The 21,668-nt window shown below is 44.1% G+C and overlaps 1 long non-coding RNA gene across 1 annotated transcript in view; it reads left to right on the top strand.

The window, feature by feature from the left end:
- Positions 1-20,758, top strand: part of LOC139103342 (uncharacterized) — a 96,446-nt gene extending 75,688 nt beyond the window's left edge. The window contains exon 5 of the long non-coding RNA XR_011545866.1: positions 20,464-20,758. This is a non-coding gene — a long non-coding RNA (uncharacterized lncRNA). The remainder of the gene's footprint in view (positions 1-20,463) is intronic.
- The last annotated feature ends 910 nt before the right edge of the window (positions 20,759-21,668 follow it).

The raw sequence follows: 21,668 nt of genomic DNA, 5'->3' as shown, positions 1-21,668 counted from the left end.
CGCGCTGGGACGCGAGCGAACAACGCCGGGGAACTCCGCTGGCTTTACTTCGCTCTTTCCCCATCGCCGCTGTAACTACCACGAAAACGCCGCGACGTGGCGGATACGCTACTTTGTAAGTTTCGACGTGAGCGAGAAATATTCCTACAAATGCACGCCGCACTTTAATCGCCGCGATTCCATCTTCCCCGAATGCACTTACATATATCCCGCATCGTACATTTTTTACACATTTTTTTTTTTATTTCTCTCTTTTTTTTCTGCAACTGTACGTTAGGAAATTTCAAATACGGTAAAAAAATTCCAGTTAACATTGCACCGAGTTTATTATAATTTTACGTTATAAATAAGCGGGAAAAATTAATGGAAAAACAATAGGATAATAATGGGGAATCTCGTGAAAATTTTACAACGTTCCACAGTGTTCGGGATGTAAAACTGCGGACATAACAAAACATTTGCGTTGGAAACTAGTTGAACGACGGGCAAACGTAAGAAGGGATAGAGTCTAACTGGTCGAAAATCCAGGAGGACCATTTTTCTTTCCCGCTCGTGGAGACTGTGGCCGAAAAAGGATTGGGAACCACCACAGATGACGCTTTCTTCCCTCATCTTTTTCTACCTCCGGTTCCCATCTCCCTCTGACGTATTCTCCCTTCAGAGCTTCGTTCTACGAACGTTTGTAATCCTCACGTAGAATACACTATGACTAAAAGGAGGAAGGGAAAAATAAAAAAAAGAAAAAGGAACAGTAGTTCTTTGATACTAAAAGCGCAACGATGTACATAAATAAACCATAAAGAATTGAATAAAACGGATTAAAAATGTTTCGGGATTTGAGACAAAATTCCAGCTCTTTACGGCGTTTCAAAATCCGTTACGTCACGGGCTTTTTATAACTGATGTGTTTAATAAATATAACATATTTAATAAAAAATTAAAAATTAAATTCTTTACTTTTTTCTAAATTTTCGACTTTTCTCTGGCTGTCTTTCAGCGTTTGTAATTATGCGCGCGAAGAGAGAGAAAGAGAACAAAAACGCGTAAATCTATTCTAAAGATTTTATCACGAACTTACGGAGCATTCCCGACTTGTCGCATCTATCATCGTTCTTGCTTTGACTTCCACACCCTCTCACTCGAGGGACATAGTTTGTCTGATACCTTTTATGCCACTCCGATAAATATAACTATAAATTTGTAGGACACCGACGCAAAAATCGAAATACAAGAAGGATACTTCGCGTTTTTTTTTTTTTTTTTTTTCCAACGCGCTTTCTTTCTGTTACGCGACAAGTGTCGCTTCAATTGCAATTGACAATTGTAGTTTACAATTGCAGTTAAAAGTCTTTTTCATTCGTTCTTAATAAATCAAAATTAGTAATTAAAATAAAAATCTTTAGCTTAATTCAGTTTTTGCATTTTTAAAAAAGAATATTTTTAAAATATATTAGTAATTAATGTTAATTCTTATACATATATTAGTCATAAATCTTTGAAAAAACGTTCGTGGGAAGCGTGTCAAGGCTGCCGGCGGAAAAGAAATAGAAACAAAAGGGAATAAATATTCGAAAGATGAGTGGAGGCGGAGTTTGAGCGTACAGCAGAGAAGATCAGAGGGTTTTCGTGGCAGGGTGATTGGTAGCACCCGTTAGTTTAATCATCACGCATTAGCCGAACTACCCCTTACCCTGAATTCTAGCCCACTTTCACCCTCGAATTCCGCGCTACTCATTCTGTTCGCTCTACGCCATCCTGTTTGCTCCATTCTCATTCATTTCCTCTTACGTTCTGGTATACTCGCCGCCGTTTGTTACGCGACGTTTCATCTCCCGTCAGCGTCTCACTCCATCTTATTTAAACAATCGAGACCCATCAAGTATTGCGCTTTCCCGTTTTTAACCCTTCCTAATGCGCCGGATAATTTTTAAAAGCGTGATAAGCGCCTGAATAATTTTATAATATATTAGAAATATTAAAATCCCAAGGAGCAATAGTTAGTGCGAGTAATGTTCTCGTACTCGTTCAACGTGGACGTTTAACTTTAGCGCGAGTATAATTTCTTTTTTTTTTTTGTTTGCAACGAATTATTTTTATGTGTCGAGATACATCGCGGCTATTCCATTTCGATACATTAGTTGGCCGCAGATAGTTATCGGTGTGAAAATAACGTGGTTTATACCTAATGACGTGCGCAAGGCGACTCGTGGTGGGTGCCACTCGGTTGCAGATTAAAATTCGATAACAGTCAACCACCTGCCACGCCGAAGTTCAACAATCGCGTGGGTACTGACAATTACTTCAAGTTCTCGCTTCTTTGTATATTTCAGTGGCCGTGTAAGAATTCTAAAAGATATTTAAAACACCTCAGTGAAACAAAATAAAAAAATAAAGAGCTACGCTCGCGCAAATTTAATTCGAACGCTTCGAAATGGTAAAAAATAGTTTGCTTTGCACAGAGTTCATGTAATCAGATATAATTTACAACTCGATAAGACGTTGCCGATCAAGTCCATGCATCTTCCTTCTTAGAATTCGTGTTTCTTTGCTCGCGGCCGCGGAATCGTGTTATTAGATCGGTAAGATCGGTTGTATTTGGCCGAAATTACACGTCGCCATGGGGATTAATCGGAATTACACATTGCCGCGGTTTGCGCGGCAAAAATCAACCGCCACGGGCGCTCGCGATGCAAACAAGCGGGAGGTTGCGTTTAATGAAGAAAATAGGATAATGATTTCCACCGAGTACAAAAGCACAAAGACTGTAGAGAACCATTAATCAAACTGAATCAATGAGACCGTTAAAGGAACTCATTCCGCCACTTATTCATTTATCATTATTAGAGCCTGGGACCATCTGTTGCGATGATCGCCACTATCTGCTAACAGTTTATCTTTTCACACAGCGGAATCTTCTCTTTAGGCTACCAGACTTCGCCGCCCTCTCAAGGCTACCGGGGCAATCATTCCTTTTTTTTCCCTCCCCCCCCTCTTTTTTTACCTTCCTTAAAATTTAAATAAAAGTACGAGAATTCAAAATTATATCTCGTTTTAACCACGATATAATTATGATGCACAAAGTACTCGAGCGATATTGAGCAATTAGCGGGAGACCGAAATAAGACGTTACAGCTTTTTAAAAATGTAGACACGCAATAAAATATCTCTCCCGTTTCATGAAAATTATAGCTCGCTGCGCACTCGTGCAGTAACGAGCGTGTTGTTAAAAAGGCGAGGAAATACTTTATCTACGCGCGATACGCGCAATATGCAATTTTTTCACGAGCCATACATGACACGCAACTTTCCATTGGATGGTTCGACGGATAATGGGCATTAAACCCCCCTTTTTTTTTAACACGACACTTTGACATAAATGATAACTTTGTTACTATGTACGCGTATGTATACGCGCGTATGGGTGTTTCTCTTTTTCTAAAATATAATACTTTTTTTTTAAGTATATAAATTTTATTAAAAAAATTTAAAACGGAGATGTAGAATGTCGAATATTACTTTAAATTTTACCGCAAAGAAGTTTTTTTTCGCGCACGAAAATAATGTCAAGCTTAAAAATAAAAACCAATTTTAAAATTAGTAAAAAAATTACAAAATAGCTGACGCAATTGTAAATTAAATTAACGCTGAAAATATCGTTGGATGATGATGAATAGATCTATTAATTTTCGCGAGAAGTTTAACGTTTCCCATCATGTTACAAGAGAACGCAACAAAATGGCACCGGCGCGGTGCAGATTTCACGTAGATCCCGAAACATTCGCAAGTCTTTTCCTCGAGAATTACGTACCGCTGCCCGAATCCGCAAAGGCTTCCGACGGCCTTCGACATTCATCGTAACTGAAGCAGAGCGAATCCTGCGATCGGGTTTTACGGCTCGAGGAATCGGCGGGGTGCCGATGAAGCGAAAGCGGAGCAGTCTCACGGATCGTTCCACTTGCTTTCGTGACCCGAGGTCGCAGGCGGCCCGGGGCGGTTGACTCCCCGAGTTAAGAAGGGTTCGGTTACAAGGGGTTAGACAGTTATGCAAAACAAATGCAGGAGGAGTACCTGCTCTGGTCCAGTTTCGCTCGGACGGCGTGCGACCGGCCGGCTGGAAATCGGATATAAACGGACAGGTTGCTCGTCTCCTCGTTTGCGCGATCCCTTTCACGTGCACCTTGGCCCGTCAAAATGGGCAGATTCGCACGCGCTGATTTACTGCCGGACGCCCGAAAAAGCTTATCGGCATTCCGAATACGCAATTTGCAAGACTGAAGGCTCCCCTCTCGCCTGTCGGCGAATTTCACGCCGCGTCTAGGAGACCGGGTTACGTGGAACTTGTTAATATTTTGCGGTCAGTTCGAAAGTAGAAAAAAAAATTATTAATACGCACTTAAATGTAATTGTCGGATTTAGTTTTTGTAAGACAATTCGTAAAACCATAGTCTCTCTCTTTCTTTTTGTCTCTCTCTCTCTCTCTCTCTCTCTCTCTCTCTCTCTCTCTCTCTCTCTCTCTCTCTCTCTCTCTCTCTCTCTCTCTCTCTCTCTCTCTCTCTCTCTCTCTGTGCAGCTTATTTCCGCTACTTTAATCCAATCTATTTTAGTATCAATCATCCGTTACGACTTCTCAGTTCGTCCTCCTTGTTCCCGCTTGATTTTTATTCCTGCTCTGCGCTTCTCCTCATTCCTCTTGTTCTTTGTTAGTTGCTCAGTTCATTCAAACACACGAATTTGTCTGCATTGATTTATTGCTGGTCAAGCCTAATAAAAGGCTTGCCCATTGTATCTCCGAATAAGCAAATTGCGAAATCCAAGGTGAGACACGGGAGTTCCGCCTCGAAGGTAACAGGAAAACGCAAATACCTGGCTCAGTAGTCGGTAAAATTCGCAGGTGTACGGACGTCTAGCTCGTAGATATGCATATATTTATTTAATAACTTATATCTCTGACGCAAAATGTGGAAGTTTGTAAAACGTGACGTGTATAAATGTTTGATTTGACATCGAAATTGCGAAAGGAAGCACCAGCCGCTTTCTCTTTATATTTCGCTCTCTTTCTTTCATAAGCTTCTATATAAATTATGACGACTCTGTCGTCATAAGATTGACGTTTGGCGCCAACATTTCATTAGATTCTCAGGTACGAATTACAATAAGGATTAATAAATAAGATGAGCTAGCGCAATGCGTTTCTTAATTCACCAGAAAGTTCGTCGAAAGCGGCGTCGGCAGTTAATTCTCATTCGAAGTGCGAGCGATTAGAGTTTCGGCGTTAGGTATCGATGCCGCGCCGATAATGGCGCGTGATATCCATGGAGTACCTATGTGTACACATGATGTACGGGAAGTAATATTTTGGGAGGCACACGGCAATATATCTTCCGGCGGCGGTGGTTCATGATGCTGATATCAGTATCAGGGTTATCGAAAATATTTGGAAATCTATGTTCATCTGCGATCAGAGTAGTCCATATTCTTCTGTTGGAATTAAACAAGCCCCGGATTAACGCGCGAGCTAAAACGAGTTATTGCCTCCCTCGAAATTTATTATTAAACAAAATATTTTTTTTAATCGGTTCACTTCTCACGAAGGGAAATTGAGCGCGTTTAAACGCGCAAGTGTGCCAGATAGTCGCACGATACAGTTTCACAAAATGTGTAAATAATAAAATATATTATTTTAAAGCAGCGTCGAATCTCCGCAGTGAACATTTGTCAAGATCGCCGGGCGCAAGAAGCGCGCAAAAGAATACTATTATTATTACGTGCCAAAATACGTGCCCGAAAGAAAAGCAATTACGAGAAAATGTTTTGACATTCTCAGTAAACCATTTATTTACTCGTACTAATCTCTCGCTCGTACGAAATTCCTCTGTCGGCCCTTTTTGCGGCAAGGCTCCTTTTTTTTCTCTCTCTCTCTCTTCCGTTACGCCCGCGAAGAAAAAGGCCAAAGTTATCACAAGAAAACTCACTGTTACTCTGCCCCCCGGCATTAAATGCGCGACGATGCGATAGCGGCGATAGTCATACTTATAATTAGAGGAGTCAGCGAAATGATTTATGACGCACACGTGGTACGCACTGCTTTCGTAAATGCTCTTTCTTTATTCGTTTTCGCTCGGCCGTATACATTTGTTGAGGGGTCCGGTCTTGATTAATATTTCGGAACACTGTATTCGGTCGACTATTCTCGTCGCTCGCAAAATTATCAGCGGCCCGACGCTACACTTTGTGAACAAGTTGTCAAATCGCTATCGTTATTTCACAGGTGCAATCGCGCACTTGAAACAATCACGAGTGAAAAGAATCTTCTTTTGCCTCGCTGTCATTCGGTTCTAGATTGGCGCAACGTGAACTATTATATAAACTACCACAGAATACAAATGCAATATTTTATAGTGTAAAAATAAAAGGAAATTAGACAAAGCACATTACGTGATATACGCGATGTCTGCGTTGGCCGTCGGAACACGCAGGCAGTATTAATGCCAAGAATTCATGCAGTTTTTTTTCTTTCTTTCTTTTTGAAGAACAACGAAATAATTGTTGAAAAAAATTTTCTTAGTCTTATTTAATAATTATTTGCATACTTATTTTATTTGTATTATTAATATTGCATTACGTTTTTGTTAGATTCAAGATTTTAATGCATTCCGAAACAGAAATTAATTAATAACGTTGTAAAGATAATAATCGCATTATTGTTTTGGATTTTTAATTATAAATGCAAATACAGGGCAGAGGAGTTAATTGATTTCTATTTATTGGAGATTCGAAGGTACCGAGTTGAGGAATTCGGAAAGATAAGATTAATGAACACTGGAACGAATTGATGGTTAGAGTGTGAAGAATCGTACAAACTGCAAACTTTTGTCGTGCCCGAGCCTATGTTCGAAGTATACGCATTCTTACCAGAAATTGTCGACACATCTCGTGCAATGTTTACTCTTCAGGAATATTAATAGTTATTTTCGTAAAAAAAAAAAAAAAAGAAAAAGAAATAAAATAAAACGCGGGCTCGCTACCTGCCCGAGGGATAAAAGTCCGCTGCTCTCGTCCAAGCGAGATTGGATTGGAGTAGCTGGATTTCAGCATGGCGCAGGCCGTCGGAACATGGCGATGGCGAACCTCGTCCACGGTTTCGTCGCCTCGGCGCTCGCACTCGGTGAATTGGCTTCGAAAAATTGTGCTGCATCAACCAGACGATTCCCTGGCTCGTTAGGGGATCACTTAATAGCCGACGACAACAACTGACCGTCAAACTACGTTTCTATTAATATCAGTTCGCCCCTCGGCCGCTCGATATCCGCCGTTGCGCGAGCGCGTGTACGTGCAAATACATATTTTTCGGCGTACGCGAACGCCGGCCTGACGGCCGCCAACAACTCTATGTCGAACCACGCTTCTATTAATACCGACTCGCTCTGTCCGGCACTTATGTGTGCGTGAGGGTGCAACGCGGCACATCGCGTCGGTGTACCATGCGTGCCTTCAACGCGTTTTCGATGACTGGCGTGCCGCGGTTCTGATTTAACTATCCCGAAATGAATCGTCGCGCCGACACCGCGTCGCACGGACGAGCGGATTTTCGTTATTTTTCGCCGCCGGTTTCGACGGGACGCGTTGCCAACTATGAGAGATTGCGCGTCGGAATCCGCAGATAGCAACATTGGGACATAGCAACGGAACACGCAGCACGCTCGCCGATGGTGCAATTAGATTCGTAGAATCCTACGTATCTTGAACAGTTGCGACGGCTGTTCCGAAGAAAATTATTGAATAAGAGGAAAAATAATAAGCGAGAATCTGATCTTTGATACGTCGCGTTTGCAGCTTACTGTATTGAGATAAGTTAAGAATAAAATAGCGCGGATAAGAATAATATTGAAATAAATTTCACTTTGACAAGAGTATTAATATTTACGTGTTAATTATTAGTACAAAACGAGAGCTGGGTTCTAACGATAAAGATCTGATAGGCGAAGTTCGGCTGAACTCCCGGCTGTGACACGAGCCGTCGGATATAACGCGGCGAGGGCGTTATTAAGCATCGCTCGGCAATTATAAATACATTTGCATTCGTTTTAAACTCGCGCTTTCGCGCGTCTTATTCGGTGCTAAGTTGTTGACTTAGAGCAATTACGCAAAAAGTCAAATAGCCGTGGAAAAAGGTAATTTGCGCGCGCGGTGTATCTATATTTGCATAATGCACGTAAGAAAGGCGCCGTAATGCTGCACGCGGCCATAATTCTTTCGTGAATCGTTACTCAACGCCCCGGATAAGATCTCAGTTATCTACGATCAATCAAATATTTTACGTGCGTCGGGAAGCGTTAATTACCGCCGTGTTTCTCGTTTAACGTATGACGCCGGCCGTCACGAGGCGAATTGTTATCGCCGTAGAAACGATTTCCATTTCGTTCGAGGCGTCAAGGCATAACTTTAAAAAGGATTTACAAGAGATTCGCGACGATACGCGAGTGCGTCGAAAAAATAAAGGAAGAGAAGGCGTGTACAGGAGAAAAATTCCTTTCATCCCTCTCGAACGTCATACCTTATCGACGTTTTTCGCCGCCGCGTAGGACCTAGCCGCGTATTTTCCATCGCGGGGAAACGCAGGGGAACGGAAGGAGTGAAGCGGGACGAGAAAGGGACAGGGGTAAAAAGAGAGAGAGAGAGAGAAAGCGGGAACATTCGCATCTTGCTGCCTTTATAAATGCTTCTACATTTATTAAGGCTACTCCCCGGACCCTGGACGCGCCGGTATACGTATTTCGAAATGAATGCCTCGTGACGTGGCACCGCGACGCTGTCGTCGGGGCGCGCGAACGCTACGAAAAGTGAAATATTCCTCTGTCGTATTTTCACATGCGCGCACACGACAAATGAGCGCCGTGCGTCTGACGGTCGCTGGCCCCGGCGGGAAAAAAAAAAAGAAAAAAACCCTCGCGTTACGTACATATGTAAATAGATATGCGCGTGTGTGCGTAATGCCGCGCGGAAGTGTTCGTCTTTCGTCGATTAAACATAGTGGCCGGCAAGACCGGGAACTCGTCGCGCAGAAATTCATTAGCATCGACCGGCCGCTCATTGCCGAATTAATTATGACGGGCTCGCGTAATAGCCACGCGTGGACAATGTCGCGGAACTTTCCTTAACGACTAGCCGTACCTAATCTCTAAGTGCAAAGACAATGCGAATCGCGAGTGCGCAGCTAAGACGGGCAAACGATGTAGAGCAAAAGGAATTAGGCAATAACGTGGCATGTCGAGCCACACCTCGCGTTATAATATTGTATAATCGTGTTTTTGTATACGTGGTCGGTTAAATAACTCCCGAGAAGGAAACGATTTGTCGGATACTTCATTCCAGATAATCATACGCTGTGTTAGAGGCAGGTCGCTCGTGACAATGTATATACATTGATTAATGACGTCGTCTTCATGCCCGAATAAGGAAGATCTCGACGTTCGTTAAACCGGGCGAGTAAATCTTGTTCCCTTTTTTTTTTCTTATTCGACGCACCGCGAAGCGATATGGATCATGTGCTATCAACCCTTCGCGTTTCGGGTTCGCGCGCGCAATTAATGCATTCATCAGAAACGTCTCGGGTGCGTTTTGCGTGATACGGTAGCCGGTCACTCGAAGAAGAGCGTAAAGTCCACATCAAGCTAAAAATTAAGATTAAACTGAAGTTCAATCAGCCAGAAGAAAGCCGAGTGCAACAGCTAAAGAGACGCACGGCTATCATCGAAATAAAGACATTTGCCGGCAGATTCAAGTGCCGCGTATCGGCTAATCGTCGATGGCCAGAAGCGCTGGACTGGCACGATCGCCTCCCCTCCGTTCCTCCTGATAAAATCGGCGCGATACTTCTCGGGACGGGAGGGCTCGCGGCTGCGATAAAGTGCGGTCGGAAGTATATACGCCCGGGGTACGGATCTTCTACTACTACTTAGTATCGTCTACACGCTTCGATCCGGGCACGTACTAACCGCCACTTGCGGCGCGGCCACTTCGGACGAGAATTAATCATCGAAATCAGCCGGACGCCGATTAAGGGCGATCACCTAGGCAAATCGTTAAGCGCGCTTTTTGGCGGGCTGATGCACGGGCCCTCTTACCGGTTGGACCGGGGCGGCGGCCAATCGACGGCTCGAAAAAAAATTTCCCACCTGGTAATTTTTGCGCAGCGGCGGCGGCGACGGGACGGGAGAAAATTGCAAGACATTGTGGAGCGGCGAAATTTTCTTATCCGGGACCAATCCATTTTGCGAAATTGCAGCCCACGTAATAATCTGCACTTTGTAGCTCGGCCCCGAACTTGGTCTACCTTATGCCTCGCGACAGACCGAGGGTTCTATTGATTACTCAAAGGATCGTTAGAGATTTTGGGCGCTTAGACGATTTCTGGCGCCGCGCGCACGAACCCAGCCGGACCTTCACGGTTTCGGCTTGACGGTGGCGTCTATAAATATTTCGCAGCTTAATATCCGTTGCAAAAGATAAAGCCACGGAATCGCATTACCGCGGACTCTGCTATAAGAATTTTTTTTAATTAATAAATTGTGCGTATAGAACCGAGATAAAATTCTTTGCTGCACGATACGTGCTTCTTTTGAAGCAAACCGGTGGGTGAAACTTCGCGAGCTTCAGGCAGTTGTTTCTCGTAAAAACGAAAAGAAAATAACAAGTAGCGAGAATACAGCATCTCGCATGACCGGTCTGTACCATCTATAGCAATCCGGCAGTTAACCGGCTTTGTACGGTGCACTGTGATCAGTCCGCTGAAGTGAGACTCGATGAAGCGCGGATTGTAGAGATCGTTGCTAATATATAAACTTTCATAATGTAAAATAAAATTTATATTTTACAGATAATAATTAATATCGAAAATTAAATCGTAGAACCTTTTTTAAATCAAACGGAAGCGTTATACATCATTGGATCAGCTTGAATCGAGCTCTCGATTTCTGATTATATCTGGACGAGTGTCGATGAAATTGAATGAAATAGATAGAGCGCTACTGTGCGAATAAATCGTCGAGTTAATGTCACGGAGCAGCTAGTGAGAGAAAGCGAAGATACCGAATGCGGAGGTCGCAAAAAACCGCCGTCATATTTTGCCAAACGTTACGAAAACGCTCGTCGCAACGAGATTAATCTAATCCCGCTAAGACGCAAGTCTAAATAATTTTGCGCTCTAATAAAAGTAACCGGTAAGTGCGCGCGACGGTGCCGGGTTCTGGAGAGCATTTTCCCGCATTCCCGAGGTCCAGAATCGTAGGAGAGAAATAACAGTTCCGCCGATCGAGAATATGGTACGTGTCATCTTCGGCTTAGCGTCCAGTTCGGTCTCGAGACGCGGTAAGGGAAGAGATGGATCATTCATAGCCGCGGCGATGAATCACGAGAAGGCTGGGACAGCTTACTGGAAAACCGACGCCGTAGAAACGAAAGACCAGGAAGATACGAGAGATAAGAATAAAATAAACGGGGAAAGAAGCGAATTGAGGCTTCTACGTAGAAAGAAAAAATAGTGACGCCGCGGTTAGGACAGCGACAAATTAATTGCTTAATTATCAGCCGATGTGGAGTAACAAATTACGAGCAAGTTCTTAGATTGAAATTTTCAATGTACTTGTTTTCGAGGGATATTAATAAATTACAAGCTACACGCTGTGGGACCGATAAATAATACCTGGGCCTTTAATTCGAAATATTCTATTTAAAAAAAAGTATGAAAATTCTATTGATAAAAAAGTAGACGTGTGTGAGCGCGCGTGTATGTGTGCCGGCGTAATAATTCAAGCATAAAGCCAGTCTGTAATTAAAAGAAAAGTAATTTGACACTGTGAAAATTAACATTATTATACAGAGAGGACGAGCGAGATAAAATGGAAGGGAGATACGGTGATGAATAGCGGGGTATGAAACAGGAAAAAGCGGAGGACGAAGATACGAGAGGTTGGAGTCTTCCGGAAGTACGTCCGTCGTACCATCCGTGTTTTCTCCATTTTTCAAAAAAAATAAACGCGACCGCGGCTCATTGTTCGGCCGGTGTTCCGACCGCTTGCGTAGACGCGTAACTCGTGAATAGGCCCTTGCGAAGGGCGGATGCGGGCGACGCCTGTGTCTTGGCTTGGCTTTCTGTTAGGAGGACGTCGACGGTGGGCACCAAAGAAAATATTATCACTTCCACCCCTCGCGGGACGCTGTTTTCACGAGAATTCGCGTGAAGCGGGAGTAAATCAATCGTCCGTATTTCTTTTCGATTTATCAGCGCCGGGGGAAGGAAAAAGTCCGTTTCATCGACATTTCACTTGGGCGATCCCTTTCTTTCCCGACCCCTCATTGTCATAAATCTGGTAACGAGATCGACTCGATGAAACCGTATAACTTGGCGGGATCGCCTGCGCGATCCGTTTCACGTTCCACCGTCGCTCGTGATCGATCCCGATAATTAAGAGGGCCCCGCGAGCGAGTGGTTTCGCTAATCGAATAATGGCGGAATTTAAGGAGCGACGCTTACACCGGACTGCCAGCGTCGCGCCGTGTTCTTCATTATCATCAAGGACGATCGACCATATCGCGCAAAATCATTATAATGCGAGAGAGACAGCCCGGGCCTTAATACGCACGTTTCGCGCGAAACGAGTGGCGTTTATAAAATAGCGCATGGTAGATGTAATGCGTCTACATGACCCAGTAGCTCGGGATGCGTTGCCGAGCAAGAGGCGCGCATTTAAGAAAGCTCGTCGCGTTTACGTGCTCCAAGCGCGATACGACGGGAATGATGACGTCACGTGTCAGATGGTTAACAGCGAGGCGGTAATTAACGTTGAGGATGCTCCATCAGTCAAGGAACTAACCCCTCGCCCGTATCCAAGGACACGGGGCTTGTCGTATCTTTATTTGAGCGAGACGAGGACGGTTGACACGGCGGAGTCATTATTAATTCAACTATGCCGCATACTAACGACGGCTACTTATCCTGACATGATAATTACGTACCGTACATTTTGCCGATGACGATAACGATAACCGCGTCGACTAATTAATTAATAAATAATATAATTTACAGGCCCCGGTATATACCGGAAGGTGGAATACGCCGTGTAAAATATTGCGGGAGTAATCGGTCGCGGTACCTCGGTGGAATTTCGGTGATTTTGAATTTATTCGCAAGCTTTCTGAATTTGGTTAACATTATTTCGGCGATATTGCGATTAAAGGAGTTACGCGGAAGCATTCAAACGTCAATTCTGGCGGCGATAATAGCAGCGCGGCTATATTTTAACAATATGGGCGCACGGCCAAGCTCACCCTTGATCCCGAGGCATTTACGCTCTTGTTTGCCGTCATTTCAGCCGCATGAGAATGTATACATGATCTCGAACCACTTTCTTGTTTTTGTTTGGCGCGGCCACCGGTGATAAATTTTACTAGGCCGGCACAAAAGACGTAACAAAGACGAGAGGTGCGTAACACGTGTTGTTGCTCCGTACCGCGGCGAGGTAGGCTTGCAATTCCTGGCTCGGTTACGTCACAGAGAACGGCTATGCAGGGCGCAGCGTAAGACAATAAGACGGTCTTTCCCTAAGCCATAAATCGCTCGAGTTTAAACGCAGTCGGCGCGGATAATTTATTTCGAAGACAGTTTCCCTCAAAATCTGACTTCTTTCCTCCGGCTCGTCCCTGTGCCGAATGCCACGCGGCGCTTCATAGGATTCAGTATCACGTTGAAACAAAAAAACAAAAAAAAGAAAAGAAGAAAAAAAAAAGAATTATATCTCAGTAAACTTCTTCCCCCGCAAAGAAAGAGCGGTGAGTAAACCTGAAGAAGAGGAAACAACGCGACGGCGTCTTCAATTCTCGAATCAAACAAGTGGCGATAATGCGCACGGGATTCAATGCGGCAACAATAAAATCGCTATCCGTTCCGGAGATCAGAAGCGAAAAGGATGGCGAAACGCTAAAGCGTGAGCGCGGGCAATGAAAGCAAGAGAGCAGCAAGTGGCTCGTACGTCAGCCGGTGGCTCGTAAACGTCAGCGGTGGTGCTCGTAAACGTAAACGCGATGCTATAAGGGGATGTACAGCGGTGCGGCGCCGGGGAGTCACCGTGGCATAACAGTTAAAGAGATACATGTATATGTATAGAGAGAGACGATCCATTTAGCGGTTTAAACGGGGTCGTTATATCGCCGTTTACAACGAAACAATCTGCTCCTGAATATCTGGACACGTGTCGTGAGATTTAGAACGGGCGGAGCGAAATGTTAGATTACCGCGGTAAAACGGCTTTGAGTGCGTGCATGTGTGCGCCAATCCTTCGCTAATGCAAACTGGAATAATACCCAATTCCTCTCGTTACGATTATTATACCATTCCGATTAAGTTGGAACGTTCCCCGCCTGTGCACGATATTATATCCATACTACTTTTTAATTGTTTATCTAAAGGAAGTGCATTTAAACTTTAAAATTAGCGTAAAAAAAAAATTTAACTTCCGTTAAAAAGGGAGAACATTAAAAATCTTTCACGTTATATAATATTAATTTTTTTTTCTCCCCCAATAAGTTTTCATGATTTTGTATCTGCATAAATTTCCGCCCGCGGAAATAAATCGCCGGTACATTAATATGATAACTTAACTCGCTATATAATAATCTCAATTAGACCTGAAGATTTATCAGTAAGCAGCCTCCGTCCCGGAGGATAACAATTAAAGGGTACGTCGAGAAATCAGAGGGCGACGGAATAAATTCACATCAAATGGTAGACGTCGGGAAATTTAATAAAAGCGAGGAGGGAAAAGGCTATACGTGTTATTGAGTAGCGGAAAAGACGGAGCCATCGAGTTTTCGGGTAAGTGATTAAACCGAGGGATTGAATTCTAGAGATCGGGCGAGTATGCCGCCGAATCCTACCGCGGTATTTGCGGGATAAGCGAGAGGGAAGGGGTTGAAACAACAGCGTTCTGTGTTTAATCATGTCTGACCGAGCAAGGGGACCATCTGACGGGAATGGAATTTGCATAGCCGGGGCTCACGTGTTCGTGGACCTTATTGTTACATTCGGAAAGAGGACGTTCGCGTTAAATTAAATTCTAAGTTGAGTTCGAGCGCCGGGAGAAAGAAGAAAATTATTATACCCGCAAATAAACTAACACGTCGTTCTCACATTGATTTAGTTATGATTATTATACGCGTGCGTATAAAAGAAATATAAATTACGCTCGGAAAAGAAATTATAATAATAATAATGTACTTTTGAAATGTAGGATTATAAATTAACGTTTGATCAAAGAGTGAATGACCCTATTAAATTACGCGTGTTACAGTAAAACAATGATATTATTAATACGTATTGCGTAATATAATACAATTGCAATATATTACGAGAAATATATGTACGTACAAGATATGAGAAAAAATAAAATAAAATAAAATAATTTATAATAATTGACAATTTCGGTCCTTCGTAAGAGCAGCAAAATTTTGCATGAGAACTGCATTGAATTAGAGTTTAAAAGGCGCGACGGGAAAGCGGTTTAAAGGCATACGAAACATAAAAGCGCAACATAAAGACGTTCCACTCGAAAAAGAAAATATGCGCGATATCTCAATCGCCGATAAAACCAGCAATAACTTACAACACCACCCAGAAGGAAGATTGCGGGTGCGGCCGCGAAAATAAGAACGATAGGAAATGCCAAAATTATGATAATGATTCGAAGCTGTTTTCAGTTAAGACATTAGGCGACGTGTATAATTTAGACGAAAGCCAAACCAGTAAGTAAAGACCGCGTAGCATCGTATCTCGTAATAATAAACTTTAATATATATTATGCAGATTGCAGTTAAACCGGCGCGCTCACAATTTTTATCTATATCTATCTTTCCGATATAATTTTATCAATAAATGATCGCGCAGCAGAAAATTGAAGAACTCTGCCCACGTTAATCGCTCAAAGTGCCGTCCGGCATATTATTACTACTATCATTATTATTATTACTTTCTTAAAGATCTGCATATATTTTGCCCGCGCGAGCTGGGCGAAATACAGAAATATTCCGTTGCGCAAAACGATATTCGTCAAATATAAATGTATAAATCGACGTATCCACCTCACGTCTGTCGCATAATTTATTCAACGCGTGCTTTTTGTTACTGTAAAACTATTTTGAATAAACAGCCGGGCGAAGTATAATGTCTCGCGGACGGCGCATGTTCTCGAGCGGCGTATGCGCCCCTAAAGAAAAATTAAACGCGCGCAATGTGCGGAAAGATTGGTAGGGCGCGGATGAGTATCGGGTAGAAAGGCGGAAAAAGGGTAAGATGATGGTACAAGGAGGATAATAATCCGTAGTTTCGATCAAGATTATAGCCGCGGTAAATGAATAGTTTACGAGCAGCGAAAATGAGACGGGTAAAATGTTAAACCCCTCACCGAGATCAAGCGGTGGTGCCTCCTTTATACGCCATTCACCTGTAATAAACTTCAATGTTAAATGTCTTTATTGCGTTTCTGAGGCTAGCTCGGCCCGCGTGTATGAGATAATTGATACGAGCAAACCGAAAGGCGTACTCCGCGCCTAGCTGCGTCCCGTCCGCGAATTACACGCGAGATATCCGCGCTAAAAGGACAGGTAAGTATTTAATGACCGGCTTTGTAACGGCTTGATTCTCGGTCAAGGAATCCTGTCCGTCGCTCGAATCTCGAGTCTCAATCTTCCACGGAAGCAAGTGTCAATCACATCATTACAGTGAGTTCTCGGGCGATTTAAAATAGATAGGAAAGAAAAAAAAAAAAATGAGATAATGATAACCGTGGAGCGTGAGACAAAAACGATATCTCGGGGGGAAGTAAAAAAAAACTTCGCTTGGTTCTTGAATCAATTACGTCGACTGTGATCGGATCGGTATAGGGCTCTCGAGACATTTTATTATTAGCTACGAAAGCGACAGTCGTATAAAAAAAAATGTTGCAAACCGCTTTAGATGTATACATTTGTCGTTTAGCAAATGAAAGAATATTTCTTCCGAGCGTTCCGTGCAGCCCGGCTGGTACCATTCAAAATCTTAGTTTCGGAGTCACCATTCATCCTCTGACGAGGCGAGTCGTCGATCAAGCGCATGTCTGCCACTAGCTAGGGCTCGGCAAAGATTTAAATCAAGAAATCAAACAAAATAAATGCCGCATACCGCCGGTAGACAGGTTAGGCGTTAACCCAGCGGGTCTATCTGGCACGTAAGTACACGCTGCGAGTATGTTCGGGGCTACGGACTGCGCCAATCGATACATATCTCCCGCGTGCATGTACACGATCTATGCCGCGCCTGTACGGGCGCGTGTGCGCACGTGTGCGTGTATATGCGGACGTGAGCTTGTATCCGAAATGAATTGACCGGTGCGTAGTTGATGGACGTAGCGGGTGGCTCGTTATGCTTACAGCCCGCCCAGCAATCAAGAAGAATTCATACGCCTGACGTGTCGCTCATGATGGAGGTCCAAGCCACGTATCATCTATCTTTCGGGGTCTCCGCAACAGTATGCGATGCGGCACATGGCGAAAAGTCCCGCTCCCTCGACTCTTTTTGCGCAAAGTTAATTTACGAGATTTGATAAGAAAAAGGACGCACGCTCATTAGTTTATAAAAATGACGGTAATGCAACAAATTAGAGTATGAGAAAAACTATCCGTTCCGTCTCGCAGGAATGTTGACGACTACTGCCGTGATAACTGAATTCTTTCGCTCCTTAAATCGTTAATTTATTTAAGATACGCTCTTTTTTTTTTTTTTTTTTTTTTTTATTTGTGTAATAGACGGACTAATTATAGGTATAAAATGTGAACGCAGGGATTGTTTGCGATAACAGCCGTGCATGTGCACGCAAATAATTTCCGACCGACTGACTGCCGCTAATTAATGACCCACTGCTGCGGAGATAAGGTATAACGCAGATTCTTTCCCTTCGAAGTTTCTTTCTTCGTGCTCGGGGGATGGTTCGTCACGGAAAAGGTGGATGAAAGCATCGGCTAGGTCGGCGTTGGCCATAGTGTGAGTTGAAAGGAGAGAAGGAAGGACGACGGAAAGGCGAGGAGCGAGGATGGAGCGGCGGCCGGGGGCGAGGAGGATGGTCGACGTGGCTTGGGGGAGTTTTTCTCGTTCCCGGCTTCCGTCTCCTGGGACGCGAAGCGCGAGGATCTTTTTGCTCGCCTCGGCGGAGGATCAGACGTCCCACTTTATCTCCGACGACCCGTTCAACCCCTATCCCTCGCTCTCCTCCCCTCCGGTCACCCCCTCGCTCTACCTCTCTTCGACCCGCGTTCTATCCCGCTGCAGCCCCCGTTGCGCCCCGGTTTCTACCCCAACGTCATCCCCCTACCCCTCTCACGTCACCCAGAGCTATGGTTGATCACGTATAGGAGGAGCCTCTAGCAGCGTCTAGAGTGACGCGCCGTGGAGGAGCCATTTGTCATCCATCAGCACACGGTCCTATCTACGCAAGATTGCACAAGAGAGTCTGATCCGACTTGGCCTTATTGCGTTGCTTATCATTCTTCCACCGCTGTTCGCTGCCGTACGATAAAACGCATGCTTCAGAAATAATTTATTATTTAATATTGTTAATTATTAATTACATATTTTTATCAAGTTATTTATTAATTATGTACTTTTTAACAAGTCGCGGGTATCTTATGAATTATTGTTACAAACTGCGCCAAGAAATTGACGCGGCGTCCGCGCAAGCGTTTTGTCAGCGCATAAACGATGCGTACTTCGTGAAGCGTATTGCTAGAAAATATGTTTAATGCCTGAAGGACGTCTATTGCCGAAGGTGCCGGTTTATACGGAACGATTAGCGGCAAATAGGGAAAAGGAACGACTTCGAGTACCGGGGAATAAATCTTATAAGTAGGCAGTTCACGATACAAGCGGCGGTCACAAATCCGTGGATAAGCCATCGGAAACGAAAGTCCTGTTGTCGAGGCTGGCGTTGACCGGAATGCAGTATACATTGGGGATAAGCCCGAGGGTGAGAATGCTGCAAGGAGGAACGTACGGCGTGATCGAATCATCATTACAAACGACCCGACAATTTGAGGCATGCGCCGCTGTATATATATTGCTTGTTATATATCGATTGCCATACTTGTTCTCTCGGTACCATCCCCGGCCTGCCGATAACTCGCGGATACTTTCCACGTCCGCGCGCGTCAGAAATTACACCAATCACGTAGCCGCACAAAGTTAGTATTATCGGCAACAAACTTCTAATTCATTCAACAAGAGTCGAGCAGAATAAATTCACGTTACTTAATATAATATTTCCAGCAGCAAGCGCGACGTGCAAGCGTCACTTACGGCGGTATTTAGATCACCGGTTGACGTTATCCGCGAGAACGCACGGGGAATAAAATAATAATTCGTTGCGGAGCACCGTAAGAAAAAGCTTCGCCGATACGAGAGCGAGCAATTAGTTAAATATATACGTTCCTCCGCGCGATACGCTTTTCTGCGGCGCGAACGGGAGGGAGAGAGAAGCACAATGGATGATATAGGTATCGCCAATTTTTCTTCCGTCCGCTAGATTTTTCAATGTAACTTGAGAGCCGCTCCCTCGCGAGGTCCCAGGGCACAGGAATGGATGAACAGGCAAGGAGAGAGGGTAGCTCGGGGGTCGCGGCGACAAGAACGCTGCAGAGGATAAGAGAAAAGAAGGACAATTGCGAGGGGCGCGGGAGACGAGATAGACACGGAGAGAGAAAAGGCCGGGCCCTATTTCTCCTGCGGGGGAATACAATAATGCTCGGGGGGGAGAAAAAAAAAAAGAAAAAAAAAAGAAAAGGAAAGAAGAAAGGAAAAAAGGAGGAATGCGAGAGATGAGAGGAAACGAACGAATCTCAGCGCTATCGTGACTGCATCCACGACCGCGGCGGAAAACCTGACGGCGAACAAGGGGTCGTGGAGAAGCGTCGGCGGACCGGGGGATGCCTCGGGCAACGGTGTCATTAATAAAAGTGTCAATGATGTCGGTGGACTAATGTCGGTAGTCACTCGCCCGCCGGGCGGATCGGGGCGGCGGCATCACTCGGCGTCCTATCGAAGAATTTCACCCTGCCTCCCCCGAGGTCGAATCGTTTTCGGGTTGATTCGCTCCTCTCCGATACTACTAATAAGAGAATCGCGTTCGCCACATGCGTGAGATGTCCCCTTCGGGTTCGGCCCTTACGCCCAGTTTCCGTCGAAAGCGTGAAAAGCCCTTATTTTTTATTTTTATTTTTTTTTTTTTTTTTTACTTGGGAAAAAGCGTCATTCTTATTTCGTGCAACGTACTCGAGTAACTTTGCATTTTTTATTTCACGGAGAATTTTTAATTTAGTTTCCTTAAATTTAATTTTTATTTTCTTGTATTTAATTATATTATTTCTAACGCTATACATTGTTTCCAGGTGATGCACGCGCAAAATGCAAAACGAAGATGGACTTCGGAATAATGATACGGAAGCGGACTTGCGATGCTATTCTCGAGAACAAAATGCGATTGTGCATTCAATTACATATTGCCTATAGTAAAAAGAAATCTTTCTCTCTGCTTGAGTAAGGGTGTAACGTGTACCGATATATACAAGACGACGGAACGGGTTTGCAGATCGGAGATTGGTGCGCGGGAATATCTAATAAGAACCTAGAACTCATCCATCCTGCCGCCGAGCACTCCAGGGGCTGTCACCGTGAGCGTCAGTGTGCCGTAGAGAAGGGGTGATTTACATAGTAATAATATCGGGATTCTGGACTACGTTACGGCAGGAAAGTTTTCTATTACCTACGAAAACAGCAGCCGCCGAATAATAATAACTGCGTCAAAAATCAGCAGGTAAATTATATTTAGACAACACCCAACCTATCACCTACAATTAAATAATAAAAAAAATATTTTAAAAAAATGAATAATATATAACGTTACTTAAATGACGAGTCGCTGTTCCAAATCCGTTTCCGATAATTCCCCGCCTGATATTTTAATAATCACTCGAGGCGCATAATAGAAGCGATCGGCAAAAATAACGTTATCGATTTCTTGCCTCCATTTTACCCGCGCGATTGTTGAGAGAAGGAATTTCTCTCGTCCCTGCACGAAAGAATCGGCCCTCCAACAGCGGAACAGTATTTCTTCCGGACGTTCCGCCGACGGCGTTGCGCTTCTTTCATCTTGCAGGAATTTAAGAGTTATCGCCGATGTCAGGAATTCCGGGAATCTCCCGGCTAGACGCCGGGCGAGCGACAAGGGCAGGAGGGAAGTGACGAGAGACGTAGATGAGAATTGGCCGATTAGAATATCAAGAGGTTGGTACATCCCGGCGGTATGACGCTGACATAATAAGTAGGCGGGATAAACAATAAAAGGGGTAAAAGAGCACGAGGGTTGCTCGGTTGTCTCCCCGTGGACAAAGGGTTCAGAGTCTGGGATCTACCGGGGGCTTTTGACGTCTCCTTTCGCGAGAAGCACAATGTTAATTAACGAGAGAGGAGCTCGGTCGGTTGTGCTCGCCACTCTCAATCAGCGGTTGACGTTCGCAAAGTTCGAAAAAAAAAAAAAAAATTAATGCTTGTTATGATCGTCGGTATCGAAATTTTCCGGTAATAAAACTCAAGT

The sequence above is a fragment of the Cardiocondyla obscurior genome, linkage group LG06, assembly GCF_019399895.1.
Source record: "Cardiocondyla obscurior isolate alpha-2009 linkage group LG06, Cobs3.1, whole genome shotgun sequence".
NCBI lineage: Eukaryota > Metazoa > Arthropoda > Insecta > Hymenoptera > Formicidae > Cardiocondyla > Cardiocondyla obscurior.
Note: the sequence above shows the minus strand (reverse complement) of the source record. Positions and strands in the feature narration are given on the sequence as shown.